The 19023-nt window shown below is 36.7% G+C and overlaps 1 protein-coding gene across 4 annotated transcripts in view; it reads left to right on the top strand.

Moving 5' to 3' along the window:
- SERTAD2 (SERTA domain containing 2) overlaps positions 1 to 19023 on the top strand; it is a 239777-nt gene that overhangs the window by 22343 nt on the left and 198411 nt on the right. For 3 of the 4 annotated variants that reach the window (XM_031950574.1, XM_031950573.1, XM_031950570.1), the window contains exon 2: positions 11460 to 11576. The exons of the other annotated variant lie outside the window; for it this stretch is intronic. The gene's annotated coding sequence lies outside the window, so the exon portion shown is untranslated. The remainder of the gene's footprint in view (positions 1 to 11459; positions 11577 to 19023) is intronic. 4 annotated transcript variants of the gene reach the window in all.

Below are 19023 nucleotides of genomic sequence, written 5' to 3'. Positions count from 1 at the left end.
TTTGGGGTTTTCTTGGTAGAGAAACTGAAGTGGTTGCCATTTCCTTCTACACCTCATTTTACAGATAAAGAAACTGGAGGCAAACAGGGTGAAAGTGACTTGCCCAGGCTTATATAGGTAGTAAATGTCTAAGGTCCGATTTGAACCCAGATATTCCTGACTCCAGCTCTACTCTATCCAAAAGTGTCAAAAAGTGACCAAGAAGACTTGAACTATGAAGTAGCATATTTGTGTTCATATTCCTATAATTGTTTATGAGAATGAGTTGTGCACAAATTGTGGATAACCTTAATGAAAAGATGAGAAAGGAATAAACAGACTTTTGCATATGATTTTCTGCAACAGCTCACACCTTTGTTGTCATTTGATTGAGTGAGAAGTATATAGGAGATAGGAATCTGTTGCATTACAAAAAAAAAAAAAAACATTTGGCATGAGGGAACAAAACATAACCTTTAAGGCTCCCTTCAGAGAAGGTGTCTCCCATACACATGTTGAAATTATTTGAGATAACTCTAAGAGAACTTTGTTCAATGACTTCTTTAGCATTGACATGAAACAAGAAAAAAAGAGAACAAAATGTCACTTAAGTTGTTAGTCATTGTCCTGGAAGATATTCTATGTAAAATCCAAACAGAAGAAGGAGACCATTGCTTTAAAAAAAAGTTTTCCAAATGTCTTATTTATAAATGATCTACTAGAGTAGGGACTGTTTTTCTTTTCTTTGTATCCTCAGTGCTCAATACAGTGTCTGGCACATAGTAGGCACCTAAGAAAACTTGCTGACTAATGATGGAATCAATATGCCAAGCCCCTAAGACTTCCTCAGTGAAATCTATAGCAATAAAAATGAGACTAGTCTAATAATCCACACTAAAAAAAACCGAAGTGGATGAAAAACCCCATATTGTCTAAACTTTGATATAGACAGTCCATTAATTTTATCCATCTATACATCATGGACAAGTACAATAGAAAGAAAATGAACCAAGGTCAGAATAGTTTAGAAGAAGAGATTTGACTAGATTGCATCTGAGAGATGGTGTAGTATTTTTTGATGATACTATTCAACCCAAGTACTGCAAAGGAATCATAGAAAGCTCTCAAGATATTGGATGGTCTTTTATGGAGGATTTATAAGAATTCATAAAGAAAAACATCATAGGTTGAGGAAAGTAGAGTGTATGAATGAATTGAATATCTATACCAATGAAATCATAAATCCTTTAACATATAAACATGGGGATAATTACATTTGCACTATTTTGTCATATTTTTTGATATAATTATTGAAAATAACCCTTTGGGGATAATGCTTGTTGGATGAGGGAGGTGTTAAATACAAACTTCCTTTGCAAGTACAAGGTAATAAGAATACTTAGTATAATCTGCTTCTATGATGACAGGGCTAGATGGTAGAGTAAAGAACCCCTCCTAAAGCCTCCATTTAAATTGGGCTCCCAGGCCAATTAGCTCTTCATTTCCTATCAGCTACAATCTTTTGGACTGGATTCCATCATGCCTCCATACCAATAATCTTCTGCACTGCTCCTCTCCCTACTTTTTCAGATTTCTCTTTTGTATTGCCTTTCCCCATTAAATTGCAAGTTCCTCAAGAGTAAGAATTGTTTTTCTTTTTCTTATTTGTAACCCCAGTGCTCCACACAGTATATGGTATACAGTGGGTACTTAATAAATGTTAATTTATTAACTGGAGGAGTGCTAGAAACTAGAAATATGTAAGTATGTTACTGACTGATTTGAAGACAGGATTTTTTTAAAATTTATTTTTCCAAACACATGCAAAGATAAGTTTCAACATTCAGAACCCTTGCAAAACATTATGTTCCAATTTTTTTCTCTCTTCTCTTCCTCCCCAAGAGAGCAAGCAATCTGATATAGGTTGAATGTGTGCAATTCTTCTAAACATATTCCACTTGTATCATGCTGCACAAGAAAAATCAGATCAAAAAGGGGGGAAATGAGAGGAAAAAAACAAGCAAGCAAACACAATAGCAAAAAAAAATTGAAAATACTATGTTGTGATCCACATTTAGTCCCCATAGTCATCTCTCTGATACAGACGGCTCTCTCCATCACAAATCTATTGGAATTGGCCCAAATCGCCTCATTGTTGAAAAGAGCCAAGTTCATCACAGTTGATCATCACATAATCTTCTTATTGCTGTGTACAATGTTCTCTCCCTTTTTTTTCCCTCAATAGATGAGCATCTTTATTTTCAAGGGTTTTTTCTTGTCATCACAAAAAGAGGTATTATATAGACTCTTTTCTTTTTTAAAAATAGTTTTATTTGAAAAAACAGAGTAAGAAGAAAAGGAAAACAGAAAAGAAATACAAAACAAAGTAAAGTAAAACAAAAGAGAACATTGTCATGTGCCCAGCAGAATGTTAGGGAGGATTCAAAATATATAACAACAAATTACCAGATCAATAATATATATATATGCATATATATTAATAGAAGAAATTATATTCATGAATGATCATTTTTTTCTTTACTTCCTTGTAAAATGTTCTTTGGTTCTCTGCTGCTCACTTTATTTACTTTATTCTTTTTTCCTTATTTCAACCCCTCCCACCAGTTTCAAGCAAGCTACATTTAAGAAAAAAATATATTTATGTATTCATATATAGATATATAGAAACATACTTACTTACACCCATATCCACCCAAAATACACACACATGTTTTTCCTATCCTTGCTGCTTCTTTAATTAAATTCTGCTCCATAAATTGCCTATTACTTAACCTCTTCCCACCCAAGGATCCCTTCTTTATCTTTTTTCCTTACCCTTCTGCTCATCCTTCTCCTCTTATTTCTTTGTAGATTTTGGAAGGTGTTATATCTTTCATGGTATATATGTAGTGTTACCTATTGAACCCATTCCTGATGTGACTAAGTCTTCAGAGCTATGAACCTTCCTCTCCCCTCTGTGTCTATTTTTCCTCTGCACTTCATTTGTATAATGATTGCTATTTTTACCTTAACTCTGCCAATATTTCTTTTGAGCAACCCTATTGTTGATGTGAATCTTATATACATATATGTATATAATAAATGTGAACATAAATAATTTGTCCATGTTTAAACAGTTTGTCCCTGTTAAGTTTCTTAAAATTGATCTTTCATATTGGCTCTTATATGTTAAATTTTCTGTTAAGTTTGGCTTTGGTTGATAGGAAGTTCTGAAAATCTGCAAGTTTATTTAATATCCTTTTTTTCATTCAGGATTACAGATAGGTTTGCTGGATATGATATTTTTGGTCATAGGCCTAGTTCTTTTGATTGTCAGTAAATATGATTCCAGGACCCGAGGTCTTTTATTGTAGCTGCTGCTAAGTCTTGTAGCTCCATTCTAATTGTTTTTTGAATTTTTTTTCTTGTTTCTCACAAAATTTTCTCTTTGATCTGGGGGTTTCAAAATATGGCAATAATATTCCTGTGTGTTTTCTACACAGGATCTCTTTGAGATGATGATCTGTGGATTTTTTTCTACTTCTACTTTCCCCTCGAGTTCTATCACTCCAGGACAATTTTCTTGGATTATTTCCTGCATTATTGTGTAAAGGTTCTCTTTTTGGTCGGAACTTTCTGGCAGTCCAATTATTCATATATTTATCTCTTCTTGATTTATTCTCCAGATCTGTTTTTTTTTCCTTATGTTTCACATTCTGTTTTATTTACTCATTCTTTATAATCTGTTTTGTTATTTCTTGGTCTCTTATAATTTCACTGGTTTCCCCTTGCCTGATTCTAATTTTCAAAACATAATTTTCATCTTTGAGACTGTATCTCTTTTTCTAGTTGGTTAATATTTTTTCCCCACAAGCTTCTTGTTTTTCTTCAATGGTATTTTTTTTCTTTAGTTTTTCCTCAGTGTTTCTCATTTGATTTTTGAATTCTTTTTTGAATTCTTCTATAAATTCTCTCTGGGCAGGAAGTTTATTTATTTATTTTTTAACTAGTATCCTCCTCTGAAGATGAATCCTGGTCTTTCCCAGTTCTCATAATATGTTTCAATGGTGGGGTTCTTTCTTCTTTGCCAGTTCATTCTTTTTAAATACTAAGAGGTATTAGTGTAAGCACCTCTAATCCTGAGGTGGGAGGGACAGTGCCTCAAGCTTCCCTTCAGCTGTCCTTTCTGACTAGGAACCCCAAACAAGGAGCTCCACCCTCCTGCAAGTGCCCACAGCCAGCAGCATCTCTGCCCCATGGCCTCTGCACTCAGCAGATGCTGGTTCCTTCTCTCCCAGGGTAAAGTCTCAGCAGCAAACTGAGTCCCACGTTCCCAATCAGTCATCCAAGACTCAAACTCAGACTCCACAAACAGGTTTCTGCTGTGGCACCAGAAAGCTCGAGGGGTCCGCATTTGGTGTTTCTCCGGAGCTAGCCTGGAGGTGTTTGCATTTCAGACAAATTAATCCCCAGCCCAGGGCCTTGCTTCAGATCTTCTCAGAAGGTATCAAGAGGACCTCTTTTCTGTTCCAAGTCTTCTTGATTTTTCATGAGTCTATGTTCAGCCTGAAGGGCAAATATGTTCTATTTGTGGGGAAAACTGGGAAAGCTTGAAATTTACTAACTCCACTATATTCCCAGAATCCTCCCCCTTATAATGTTCTCTTGGTTCTGCTCACTTCCAGGTTTTTCTGAAATCAGCCTGCTAATCATTTCATATAGAACAATAATATTCCTTTACTTTCATATGGCATAACTTATTCAGCTTTCTCCAATTGATGGGCATCCGCTCAGTTTTCAGTTCCTTGCCACTACCAAAAAAGCTGCAACAAACATTTTGCACATGTAGGTCCTTTTCCCTTTTTTATGATCTCTTTGGGATACAGACCCAATAGAAATACTGCTGGATCAAAGGGTTATGTACAGCTTTATGGCCCTTTGGGCACAGTTCCAAATTTCTGGAGATAAGATTTAAATTAAACCTACTGATGGTCTAAACTTGAAGCATTAGAAACTATGTGCATGAAATCATGGCTATCACACATGATCTTAGGAAAAAGAACCATCTTTTAGGGATTGCGCCATAATGTCAAAACATAAACTTTCCCTAACTCTAAAGTCTGGGATGAGAGCATGCCATGCATGAGGCCTTAGCCTTGGACTTGTGAGAAAATCTGAGGTAAGTAGCCAGACTAAGAAAATATTTATTTACAAAGCCCAAGAGCCATATGTTTGTGCATTAGTCAGATAATTTTGTTAGTACCCTGATTCTCTCATATTCTTGGTAGAATTGGGGGAATTTATTTTTTCCCTTACAAATAATCTTATCCAAAGCTTACTGGCTTGGATATATGGAGGGAAAAGAAAGGACTGGAAATAGAAGGTGGTTACTTGAATGAGAAACATTCAAGAGGTGCAACAAGGTTTGAGGATATAAGATTCAAGATCCAAAAAAGTACATTAGGATTTTGAACTGCAGACTACTTTAGGCTTTAAACTCAGTAGAATAGAAAAAGCTCAGGACAAACTGCCCTCTCAGAATGAATTTAGAAATGATCCATGCCCTCTGGGGAAGCTGTGGACCTATCAGGGACCCAGACTTGGCTGTCACCAAAGTAGCCCAAGGCTAGTCAAAATGTTTAACCTAGAAGAACTAATACATGAAGTCAGGTTGCCATAACTAACAAGACAAGGCAATTGATCTCTGGGCTCAGAAAGGCGATAGCTGTTCCTTATAACTGACAAGGGGACCACGTTTTTTCTTCCTCTGAGGCTGCCTGGAACTGCCTTATATAAGCAGAGGTGGTGTGGGGCCGTTATTCCTAAATTAGCCCTTGTAATTGTTACTGACTTCATAGACAGGAGGAAGAGGCAGGATAACTCTTTGGGGGAGAGCAGAGCAGCTCTGGGAAGTCTCATCACCTAAGTGGCTCTTATTGTGGGTCTGTTTTTGTGTTCATCTATCTATGTGTCTCAGGGGAAAGGTTCTTATAGTGGGCAATTCTTCATGCTGCTATAGGTCTAAAGGGAAGGGGGAAAGAAAGAAAGAGGAAAAAAACATTAAGTACATACTACATACCAGGCACTGTGCTAAGTGCTTTATAAATATTATTTCGTTTGTGGCAGCCCTCCTTGTAGTGGTAAGAAACTGGAAACTGAGTGGATGCCATCAATTGGAGAATAGCTGAATAAATTGTGGTATATAAATATTATGGAATATTATTGTTCTGTAAGAAATGACCAGCAGGATGATTTCAGAAAGGCCTGGAGAGACTTACAGGAACTGATGCTGAGTCAAATGAGCAGGACCAAGAGATCATTTACTTCAACAACAATACTGTATGATGATCAATTCTGATAAACGTGGCCCTCTTCAACAATGAGATGAACCAAATCAGTTCCAATAGAGCTGTAAAGAATTGAACCAGCTACACCCAGGGAAAGAACTCTGGGAGATGACTATGAACCACTCATAGAATTCCCAATCCCTCTATTTTTGTCCACATGCATTTTTGATTTCCTTCACAGGCTAATTGTACACTATTTCAAAGTCCGACTCTTTTTGTACATCAAAATAACTATATGGACATGTATACATATATTGTATTTAATTTATACTTTAACATATTTAACATGTGTTGGTCAACCTGCCATCTGGGGTGGGGAGGAGGGGAAAAATTGAAACAAAAGGTTTGGCAATTGTCAATGCTGTAAAATTACCCATGCATATAACTTGTAAATAAAAAGCTATAATAAAAAATATTATTTCTTGATCCTCTCAATAATCCAATGAATTAGGATCTCCATTTTCAATAGAGGAAACTGAAACAGATAGGTTAAGGGACTTGTCCAAGATCACATAGTGTATGTCTAAGGTGACATTTGAACTCCGGACTTCTTGGCCCAGGCCAGAATTCTATTCACTGTACTACCCAGCTGCCTCCCAAAACACACCAAATACCCTCGAACTGGCTATTGATGACATCTCAATGCCAGTGACAGCCATGTCCTTGAGGAGATTCAAAGCTCTTAGAACCCTGACAACCAGAGGATTATTAAGAATGGAAGCTATCATTAGTGAGTGTGAGTAGGGATTTGATTTCTTGGCTCCTAATCTAGGACTCTTTATCATATCATCTGTTTTAATAATTCCCCTTTTAAAATAAAAATTCAATAAGAAGGTAATAATTAAGTCATTAACATTTTAGTGGGAATTCTTATTAATCTTTTTTTTTTTACTCTGAGGAGAGGGAAGAAGCAACATGGATATCACCAAACTGATCACATGAGAGGGAAGAGATTTTTGAAGAGGGAAAAGCTGCCCACAAGTTGGGGGACTATTTCCAGAGAAATTTCACCTTAATTTCATGGGTTTGACATACTCAGAATCTAGCCAGACAGAGGAGTTCCTTCCCCAACCTCAACCCTAATGGAAGCATTTTTTTTAAATCAAGTTAAATCTTGTTGTTTCAGCACTCAGGGCACAAAAGCAAAGGAGCTCAGAATTCACAATGACATCATTAAAGTGCTTCTTTAATGCCCAGCTTCGTGGATATTATAATAACGCTTTTTCATATGTTATCTATGCTGATTAATTATTAATCCTGAAAACTACTTTAATGTAATGTTTATAGTCAAGATGTAGCATTTAGAAAGTCTGGAAATTCAGAGTTATAGCCCCCACAGTAACTGTAATTCAGTCTTCATAAATGTGTATGGTTGTTTTTCTTTTTCTTTTTCCCAGGCTAGAACAGACTGTAACTTTCAGCAATTGGGTGGATAGGTTAGAGAAGCCTTTCCCAGACTAATTTACCCACAACACACTTTTGGATTTGAAATATATTGATAGAATCCCTAAATGCCCATATGGGCAAATAGGAGAAAAGGGGAGGAAAAGAAATTATTAGCAGAATAGTGGAAAATAAATCTACTCTCACAGAAAAGTAATATGGGAGCAGCTAGATGGCCCAGTGAATAGAGCACTAGCCATGGTGCTGGAAGGTCCTGAGTTCAAATCAGACTTCATATACAAAAATCAAACTGGGCAGAGGTGTAGTTGGTCTGAAAAAGATCTGAATGTTTTAATAGATAGGAATTCAAGATGAATCAATAGAGCAAAATGGTGGCCAAGGGAGTCAATGAGATCTTCTGCATTCAGAGAGTATACAGGAATAGGGAGATGATTTATTACTACAATCTGGTCATTAGGATACTTTTTTTCAGTTTCAGTTTTGCCACATTTTTGGAAGGCAAACAGGATGACTCATGAATGAAAAGTATAGTTGAACAACCTGTCCTAATTCTAATGCCTTCAGTCTGTTAAGTATACTTTATTTATCCTATATATAGTTTGTTTACCAATTGCCATGTAGGGCTCCTACCCCATTAGATTGTTAATTCCTTGATAACAGGGACTGTCTTTTTGCCTTTTAAAAATTATTATTATTTTTTATCTTCAACATTTAACATTAGTTTGTCACATAGTAGGTGCTTAATAAATGTTTAATGATAGAGTGGGTTTTGCTAGCCTAAAAAGGAAAGCATTTGTCAAGGGCTGAATAGCTATCATTAAATGTCTAAAGGTTTGACATAGGGATGAAAAATTAGATTTGTTCTGTTTGGGCTTCTGAGAACAAAACTAGGAACAATGGATACAAATTGAATATATTTATATTTAGATCTTATGTAAAGAAAAACTTATTAACAATTAGATTAATCCAGGTTGAAATGGGTTACCTCTTGAGGTCTTCAAGCAAAATCAATAGTGTAGGGGGAATCCTTCTTCAGGTAAAGGGTTGAACTGGAGGGGCAGAGAAGGTCTTTTATACTATGAGATTCTAAAAGAACATAAAAAAGCACAGTTTTGGAAGTTTTACATTGGAATGACTCATATCCCCAGTATTTCCAGCTTCTTAATTTGAAACCTGTGGAGCTGCATTAATAAGTGATAAGAGTTAATCCTCCACCCAGCTGCCAAAAGGATTTTCCTAAAGTACAGACTTGACCATATCATTTCCCCTATTCAATAAATTCCAGTGTCTCCCTATTACTGGAAGGATCAAGTATAAACTACTCTGCTTAGCAATTAGAATCTTTCACAGCTTGGTCCCAACAGACCTTTCTAGCCATTTGAGATATTTTACATCCCTCTCCCAACAGTCCAGCTAAAATGGCCTTTCTTACCATTTCTCATGCAGGGAACTCATCTTCATGATTTTCCACATTTACTATCCCTCAAGAATGGAATTAATTGCCTCCTTATTTACTAGTTCTTAGAAAGATGACCCCATTTGGGTTTTTCTTGGCAAATAGGGGACTGGTTTGCCATTTTTTTCCAGCTCATTTTACAAATGAGGAACTGAGGCACACAGGATTAAGTGACTTGCCCAGGATCACATAGCTAGTAAGTGTCTGAGGCCAGTTTGGGACTCAGGAAGATGAGATGTGCCATACCTGGTGTTTATTGATTGATGGATGGATTCTTCCATCATCTTGTCCTATTGTGCTAAATAGTAGAGTTCTGGGCATAAAATCACGAAAACCTGAGTTCAAATCCAAGCCTCAGACATTTGCTAGCTGTGACCTCAGTCAAGTCACTCTCATAAACTGAGGGTACTTTATGCCATAACTGTATACAATAGCAATGAGAAGAGTAATTTTATATGTAAGACAAGGAAAGTAAGGGAATAAGCATTTATTAAGTTCCTACTATGTACAAGGCATTGTGCTAATTGCTTTTACAAATATAACCTCATTGATCCTTACAATAACATTGGGAGGAATTGCTATTGTGATCCCCATTTTACAGATGAGACAACTGAGAAAAGCAATGGTTAAGTGACTTTTTCAGGATGCCTTAGCTCAGATTTAAACTTGCGTCTTTCTGACATAGGCTCTATTCACTATGTCACATAAAAGTTCATAATTAAGTACAAAATCAAAAGGGGATGGATCATCTTTGGGAAACTGTTCAATTCTTCTGCAAAAACTTCAAGTTTCTTCCTAAAACAAAAGTCTGTTTTCTAACATTTTCTTCTAGTAACCTTTTATTACTGTGGGTCAGAGGGCACTACAATTAAGTATTTTACCCAGGATTACACAGCTAATAAAAACTTCTGCCTCTGAGGATAGTGCTCTCTCTCTTATACCAGGGTCTGTAGACTATCATCAGTGGTCCAAATCCAAATTGCCCTGTTTTTGTAGAAATGGAAGATCTAAGAATAATTTTTTACATTTTAATGTAGTTGAATCATTTATTTTAAAATGTAAAAACTATTATTAACTTGCCCAGAATAGTGGGTTGGATTTGACCCACTGGTCATAGTCTGCTGACCTCTGCTCTGTACTATATTGCCTCTATGGATGAACATTTATACAGAGAAAAGTCATCAGAGGGGTGTATGATCAGGAAAAAAAAGATAACTTGGAAATTTAGTGAGGATACTACACAAATGCTTGACCATATGCTACATGTAAATTCAAGAGAACACATGGAAGTGCCCCAGAATTTTGGGTGAATCCCTTCTGGGGTATTTATGGGAAGACACAAAGTTCAAAGAGAATAGGATAGCAAAGATGGGTTACTATTCACATCAATGGAAGAAATATACACATCAATGAAAATAAAGATAATCTTTATTTGAAATATTTACAAAGCTATCAGAAGTGAAAAAAGTAGCTGTTTCACAAAGAATTTTTCTTGGGTCTATGTCCATATTACCCTGAACAAGTCTGATCTCCTCTGAGCCCAGGAGATGAGTCAGATCAGACCTAGTTAGTACTTGGGTGGAAGATAGTCAATATGGGGTACTGAATGCCAAAAATAAGAGGCAGCACAAGTTAGTAGAGGGAGAGCTAACTTTGAAGCCAGGAAACCCAGATTCATGAAGTGTTTCTACATTCTGAGAAAATTATTTAACTTCTCAGTGGTCTGGGAAATTCTCAAGAACTAGAAGAGTTGGAGAAAAACTGCCAACATCTATTGACAAATGAGATTGTCTCATCCAGGGACTTCCCTATGTCAGTCAAATCACAAATCTTGCCCACTTCTTATTCCTGTTCTCTTTAGTCAAAATCCTACAGTTGTGGCATTTTCAAAAATATATAAAGATAGGATATTGAAAAGAGTGCTCATGGAGTCTCCTTCTCTCATATGACTCAATAGCAGATTGGCTTGGAATTCTGCAGATGGACACTTTCCTTTCAGTTTTGTAGACTGTACTTGGAGGGACTCACTGGGTTCGTGGATACCTGAAATCAAAATCATCTCAGATATACTTAGTATTGTGGGATTATTGATTTTCAGCAGAAAGGAACCTTAGACAGAATCGAGTCCAAATGTCTCATCCTACAAATGTGAAAACCAAGGACAAGAGAACAAATGACAGAAGGAACTTAAGCCCAAGACCTCTCTCCTACCCATTCTACTGTGGGGAAAATCCCATGAAAATTTTTTACAAATTCATTTTCTATTTTTTCAGCCCAGATCATTCCAAAATGGCCAAGTCATATTTCACTAGCAATTCATAATTGGAATATCACTTAAGGAGCAGAAAGTGAGCCTAAGAAAACTTTTCCCAGAGGATATTTCCCCTCAAGTAAGTGCTATATGTTATAAAATAAGATTCAGGGATCCAAGAGTTTCCTCAATCCAAGAGTGAAAGACTATAAAAGTTGCAGGAAAGACTGGTCTAGCAGAGCAGAAAAATGAATTCTGACTATTCTGACTGTCCTGGGCTGAGTGTTGCTGACATGTGTGTTTACTTCCTAGTGTTTGCAAGGTTAGCATTGGACCCGAGATGCTCTACCCAATGTCCAACATACCTTTGTGCCTATCCCAGCAGTTAAATCTAACTCTACCAAAACTAGATTACCTACGAGTGAAGCTCCGTTTCTGATTGTGAAATACGAGTCACACTCTTATCTCCATTTACAAAAAGGGTAGCTAAGAGTCATGTGACTGATCCAATGTCTCACAATTTGTCAGTGTTTCAGGATAGAGTTAAAACCTCTGCTTTCCCCGTTTAAATCTGCATTCAATTTGGAGCTGAGCATTATTAGGAAGGATGCTTAAAGATCAGGATTTTTAATATTGCCCTGCCAGCGGGCTGGGTTTATCTCATCTGTGAAATGGTGATAATACTATTTAGCAGCTTAGTCATGTTAAGAAGAGTTCCTATCTTTTAACTCTGGGCTCATATATAGGGCTGGTAAAAATGGCCCTCACTAACAAACAATTAAACTGCTGTTCCTTGAACTCAGGAAAATTTCTATCCAGGTTTTTCCCCCAACACAGTCCATGGAACTTTCAAGAAAAGGCCAAGACCGACACAGTGCTCTTTATCATTGTGTTCAAGCTTTTAGATTTGGGCGTGTTTCTAACCTCTGTAGTCTGTGAACAGTGCAGAATCCAGAGGGAAGGAAGGAAAGGTGAGTTCAAAAAAAAAGTAAATTTAAAATTAAAATTTATTTCTTATATGAATGGGATATTTCTCATACTGACTTACTTCTTACTATAAGTAATGAGCCTTAAGCTTCATTTCCCCTCTTTCCATGCCCAGAAATGAAATTCTATCTCTGAACTAACATTGGGCTAACTAAAGAAATTGTCAGAGCTCCAGGTATTATTGCTGGACCAGGAACTAAAAAAACAGTTGTGGTATAGACAGAGCCATCTTTGACTCCTTCTTCTCCTCCATCCCCCACATCCAATCCATCAATACACTCTGTCATGTTTTCCTCCGAAGCATCTCTCAAATCCATTCCTTTTTTTTTCCCACCCCTATTCTCACTGCTGCCACTTGTGGCTCAGGCCCTTATCATCTCAGATCTGCTCATATTGAACCAGGTTTTTCCAGGCTTGAATGAGGTAAGCTCTCAGATTTATCTCAGATGTCTAGGATGGGAAGGATGGTGAGTTTGGTGGGCCTAAACAGGGTGGGGATGATTACATGGAATTATATGGAAAACATAGATTATATGGAAACATCACTGGATAGAGATGACATGCAGCTATTACTGTTGGGAGATGACCTGGTAAGTCAGCTAGAAGGTGATAACTGGATACCTGAGCTCAGGGCCAGGCAAAATCTAAATAGAGAAATGAGTTTATAGACTGAGGACAACTATATAAGAACTATAAGAATCAGAATGAGGCTTCCTTTTTAAGTCTTAGGCCACTCAGATTCATCTTCTGGAATTGAGCCAGAGGAACTTTAACAGACTATTGGTCTAGAAATTCAACATCTGTCATAATATACAAAAAAATGTTATAAACTCTCTCTTTAGCGTCACTAGAAAAGCCAGGAAGCTGATCATAAGTTTCTAGGATAGCTAGAAGTATCTCATTCACCACTTTGTGGTATTAACTTCAACATGGTTGTTGTATTTACTACTAAATCTTCCTAGCGGACTCACCTGTAGTCCCTGAAAAATCAGATAACCAGAGATCCCATAGGGACACGGATGTCACAATCTCTTTGGTGTATTCAATGCTCCCAGACCCACTCTGGACACACCTTGGGCAAAGAATAGCTGATCACCAAACATCCAGAGATAAGGAAGTTTACTAGTTATTATATAATTATTAGGAAAATCTTTCCTAATAGGATTCCTCAGTATTTGCTGATCATTGGGAACAAACCATTATTGCCAGAGGAATCCATTCACATGGAAACGGTAACCCTCAACCTGACTGGTTTAAGGTATCCTGAAGGTCATTTTTTTGGAATGTTAGATGTGATTTTTGCTGGTGTGAAAATGGGTTATTCATGGATCTTCTTTTCAACAGAATATTGAGGTCCAAATCTAGATCCATGAGTGCCTAAAGCTGTGGTAACACTCTTCCTATAGTATTCTACCTCCTCTTAAGGAAACCCAGAGAGCCTTAACTAGGGCTGAGCAAAAGGGATTTTTGGGAAGAGTTGCCTCCAGGCCAGAGGCAAAAACAGGATGATGGGAGTAAGTGTGTGGTATGAGCAGACTCCCAATGAGGGAGGACCAGTTTAACTGTCTCATAGGTTTCTTAATCTGGAACTGGGGAGGATGTCACCTGAGAAATGGGTCCACCAAAACTCTGGGCTTCATTTCTCTACAGAGGCTGGAGAAGCCCTGACAGCCTAAATTATATCATTCCAAATGACTCAAAGAGAAGCACAGAGTGCTGTGACCCAGTAATAGGAGCTGTGGAATATGGGAAAGGGACTGGGAATAATGGACAGTCACCAGTCTTAAAACCTTTAAAATAGGAATGAGGGGAGCTCTGAAACAATAGACCTAGTGAAAGAAGGGCCTTTTCCTCTTCAGTTAGGCCATGGAGGAGGTAGAAAGAGAAAGAAATGATTAGCTGAGCTGTTACAGAAATGGGGTTCCTGATTTGATTCACAATGTATTTATTGTTATCCCCTCGTTCCTGCCTCTACCTTAAAAAAATTCACTTGGCAAGCAGAAGATCTTACATGTACTTATTTATAATTGAGTGAACAAAGCCCCTATTCCTGCCACCTAAATTGACACCACCATCTTCTCAAAGAAGGTGAGATGGGCACCCAATTACATTTCAAATGTAAAGGGGAAAAGCAAGAGGGTGTAGAAGAGTATTACCCTTCCAAACTCAAATTTGACAGGTCACTCTTAATTTAACAGATATCAAGTATGAAAGAATAATTATATAAAATAGGAAGCTTTAGGTCTATACATCTCCTTTTCACAGCTCAGTTTCCTAAAAAGAATTTATTTCCTTTGCCTACACTTCCTCTACTCTCATTTCTTAACACCTTGCAATTTGACTTTGTACTTTACCATTTAATTGAAACTGCTTTTTTCAAGGATCTCTTAATTGATAAATCTGATAGCCTTTTCTCAGTCCTCATCTTTCTTGACCTCTATGCATCTTTGGACATCTTGGTTCTCTTCTTCCCTAACTTTCTTACACTGTCTCTCATACTTCTCTTTCTGTATTACCACTTCTTCTTGGTCTACTGCATTGGGTCATCATCCATATCTTATCCCCTAAAGAGAGTCCCATAAGGCTCTATCCTGGGCCTTCTTTCCCTCCTTACATACTTTCCACTCTCCCCTTGATCTCAACAACTCCTGTTGATGAACTCAACAAGTTCAATCATCATCTCTACAAAGATGACCCCCAAACTCATTTCTATCTCTTTATCTATTGCTATGTCTTAATCTGTCTATATCCTTTATCTTTCCTGAATTCCAGTTCTCTATACTACATCATCATTTCCAGCTGGATATCTTGAAAGCATCTCATATTCAATGTGGCTAAAATAAAATTTCTCTCTTCTCTATTCTCTCCTCACCCTCATCCCCACAGTCCCTCCTATTTCTGTTGAGTCATCTTTCCAACCTGCTTCCATTCAGAAGTTCAGCATCATCTTTGACTTCTACTCCACTCAGCATATCTAGTCTTATAAATCTTCCCCCCTTAATGTGACCACCATCCTTATCACTCCTCATCTGAACTATTGTAATAGGTTCCTATTGAATTTCAGGTCATTAGCCTTTCCTATCGCCAGAAATCTGCCAAGATAATTTTCTTCAAGTACAAATCTGACCATGTTACTCCCTTACTTTCAAGAACTTTCACATACTGCCTCTAGGATAAAATAAAATCTCCTCATCTTGGTTTTTAAAGTCTTTCGCAGTCTAGCTTCTGGCTAAACCAAATAAATATGGTATTTATTATTATTATTATTTGCTGAAGCAATTGGGGTTAAGTGACTTGCCCAGGGTCACACAGCTAGGAAGTATTAAATGTCTGAGGTCAGATTTGAACTCAGGTCTTCCTGACTTCAGGGCTGGTGCTCTATCCACTGTACCACCTAGCTGCCCCATGCTATTTATTTTTAATATTTAAAAAAGTAAACTCCAAATTCTCTCCCTCCCTCTAGCTCCTTCCCAACCCACTGAGAAAGCAAGTAGTATGATATCAATTTTATGAGTGAAATCATGCAAAATATATTTTATTTTAGTCACATTGCAAAAAAAATAAAAAAAAGAAAGTGAGCAAATTATACTTCAATTTGTATTCAGATTTTAGTAGTTTTCTTTCTGGAGGTGGACAGCATTTTTCATCAGAATTTTTCAGAATTGTTTTGAACTACTGCATTGATCAGAGTTGCCAAGTCTGTCACAGTTGATCATTGTTACAATATTGCTATTACTGTGTACAATGATTTCCTGGTTCTTCTGCTCATTTCTTCTGAGTCAATTCATAAAGATCTTCCTAGGTTTTCTGAGATTGTTCCCATTGTCATTTCTTATAGAACAATAGTATTCCATCATAATCATATACCACCACTTGCTCACTCATTCCCCAATTTATGTGGAATCCTTGATATCCAATTTTTGGCCACCACAAAGAAAGCTTCTGTAAATACTTTTGTACAGATAGATTAATTTCTCTTTTCTTTGTTCTGTTTGGGATACACTTAGTAGAATGTAGTATTATGATCCTTTGGGAAAAGTTTCAAACTGTTCTTCAGAATAGTTGTATTGAAGTTATGGGGTACAATCAGACTCTTCCCATATCAGACCACTAAAATGATGCTGTTAATCACCAAATGATAGGGTAGGGGTGATACCCCAAAAGTATATTGGAGTTATGGACTAGTGTCCTGGGTTATCTCAAAAAAATTTGTATGCTAAGACCTCTAAATCAAGGGGCAAAGATTTCATTATATTGCTAAGAGCAGGCTAAATCCATAAGAATTTTTTTTTAGCAAGGAAAAGGGTTTTAGCAACAAGCTGAAAGTTCCCCAGTCCAGTCATGGCAAGTTTAGGGCTAACCCTAAACAAAGTTAGGCTCTTACTAGGCATTAGCTATTGTGACAAGTGAACTAACCTCAAAAGGAATCAGTGGAAAAGAGGAATTATGCCTTGAACTGCCAGGCTAACCCTAAAAGGGATTAGCAACATAAAGGATTTAGTGAGCTAATGAGGTACAGTTAGGGTCTTTCAAAGGGGAAGTATATAACCTGGGGAGTTAACATCATCACTTGGCTTTGTGATTAGATGCTGTAATTGTGGAGTTATGATGGTTTTGTCAATGCAAAGAATTCAAGTAAAAATTCTACCAGAGACTCCCAAGTCCACCTAATTAAAAGGCCTAATCAAAATCAAAAAGTCCACTTATAATTCTATCAGGGTTTTTCCCTGCTTGCCTCTGAGGCATAGCTAGGTTTCCAGATTGTTTAGAATAATTCAGGCTTTCTCAGCCAAAGTCCTTTTAGTTATTCAAGACCTCAGCAGTTGGACCAATTTGCATGAACAACTACATATTATCCCAAATCCCCTCCAGCACTTGTCATTTCTTGTAGATGTAAGATGATACCTCAGAATTGTTTTAATGTGAATTTCTCTAATTAGTAGTGATTTAGAGTGGGCTTTTTAAAAATATGACTACAAATAGCTTGATTTCTTCTACTGAAAATCGCCTGTTCATATTCATTGACCATTTGTCAATTGGGCAATGGCTCTTATTTTTTATAAATTTGACTCAGTTCTCTATATATTTGAGAAATGAGGCCTTTGTGAGAGAAATGTGGTGCAAAACTTTTAATATTACTTCATTGTCTATAGTACCTTTTTAGCAAAATGTCATTTCCCTGATCATCTCTTTTAATTAGGTCTATTTCTGTTTTTGTTTTGCCTGAGATAATGATTGCTGTCCCTGTCTTTTTTACTTCAGCTGAAGCACTATAGATTCTACTCTAGACCCTTACTTTAACTCTTTCTTTTTTATTTTTCTGCTTAAAATATGTCTCAGCATATTGTTGGATTCTGATCAATTCTGCTATCTGTTTCCATTTTATGGGTGAGTTCTTAACTCTCCCTTCTCCCAACTGCCAGGGCATCCCTATTTCTAAATCCCCCTACTTCTCTCACTTTTTTTTTAGAGCATCCCAACATAATTAAGTCTTTCAGGTCCTGTGTATGTAGACTCCTTCTAATTGCTCTAATATATCAAAGTTCTTTAAAATTACATAAATTACCTAATATAGGAATATAAATTTAATCTTATTAAGCTCATGATTTATTTTTTATGTTTACTTTTTTCTGCTTTTCTTGTTAGCTTCAGTCTATCTTCCATCATTTCTGTCTCTTAGAATCTACAGCTTCTTTCAAGTTTCAGCTCATACTCCTGTAGGAAGCCTTTTTGGAGCCTCTATTAGTAAATACTTCCTCCTCCAATTATATCTTATTTAGTCATTTCTTTAAATGAATACTCCAAGAGAAAATAAGTTCTTTGAGGGCAAGACTTTTAATTTTGTTTTTGCATTTCCCCTAGCACACAGTAGGCATTTAAATTTGTGCTAAAAATTGCTTTTTGAATTGGAAAGAAAGCTCTCTGGTGATCTGCAGGTCTTCTGGGAAGAGATCCTCCCCTCCCCTCTTAAGCCCTTTAATTCACTTTCCTAGACTTTCTATTGCCCAAGCTCCTTCTCTTCTTGTTCCTCCTCTCCTCTCTTCTTCCAGATAAGAACACTTTTCCTAATGATTAGCAGGATGCTCTTAGGGGAAAAAAAAATCCTGAAAAGTTTTCCATGAGCAAATAATATACAAATATATTGTCTAACAAAGCAAATGTTTTGGGATGACCAGCTGTAAATGACTTTGCTGCTCTCAGGAGTACAATCATCCATAACTACTCATGTTTTATGATTAAACTTATGATTAAAACTTATTGATTTATTTATTGATTATTTATGATTAAAGACTTATGATTAAAAACCCTATCCATACCCAGAGAAGGAACTGATCAAGTCTGTATATAGATTGAAGCATTCTCTATTACTTGCTCTATCTTTCTCTTTATTTTTAACTTAATTTTTCTTAAGGGTTTTTTTTTTTCATTAGGGAGGGAGATCTATGTTTTCTTTCACAATTTGAATTTTATGGAAATGTTTTACATAACTTCATGTGTGCTTTCTTAATTGTGGGTGGGGATAAGGGAGAGAACCAAGAATTCAAAAATCTGAAAAACAAATATAAAAAGATTAATTTGAATGTAACTGGGGAAAATAA

Source organism: Sarcophilus harrisii, chromosome 2 (assembly GCF_902635505.1).
Source record: "Sarcophilus harrisii chromosome 2, mSarHar1.11, whole genome shotgun sequence".
NCBI classification, from domain to species: Eukaryota; Metazoa; Chordata; class Mammalia; order Dasyuromorphia; family Dasyuridae; genus Sarcophilus; species Sarcophilus harrisii.
Note: the sequence above shows the minus strand (reverse complement) of the source record. Positions and strands in the feature narration are given on the sequence as shown.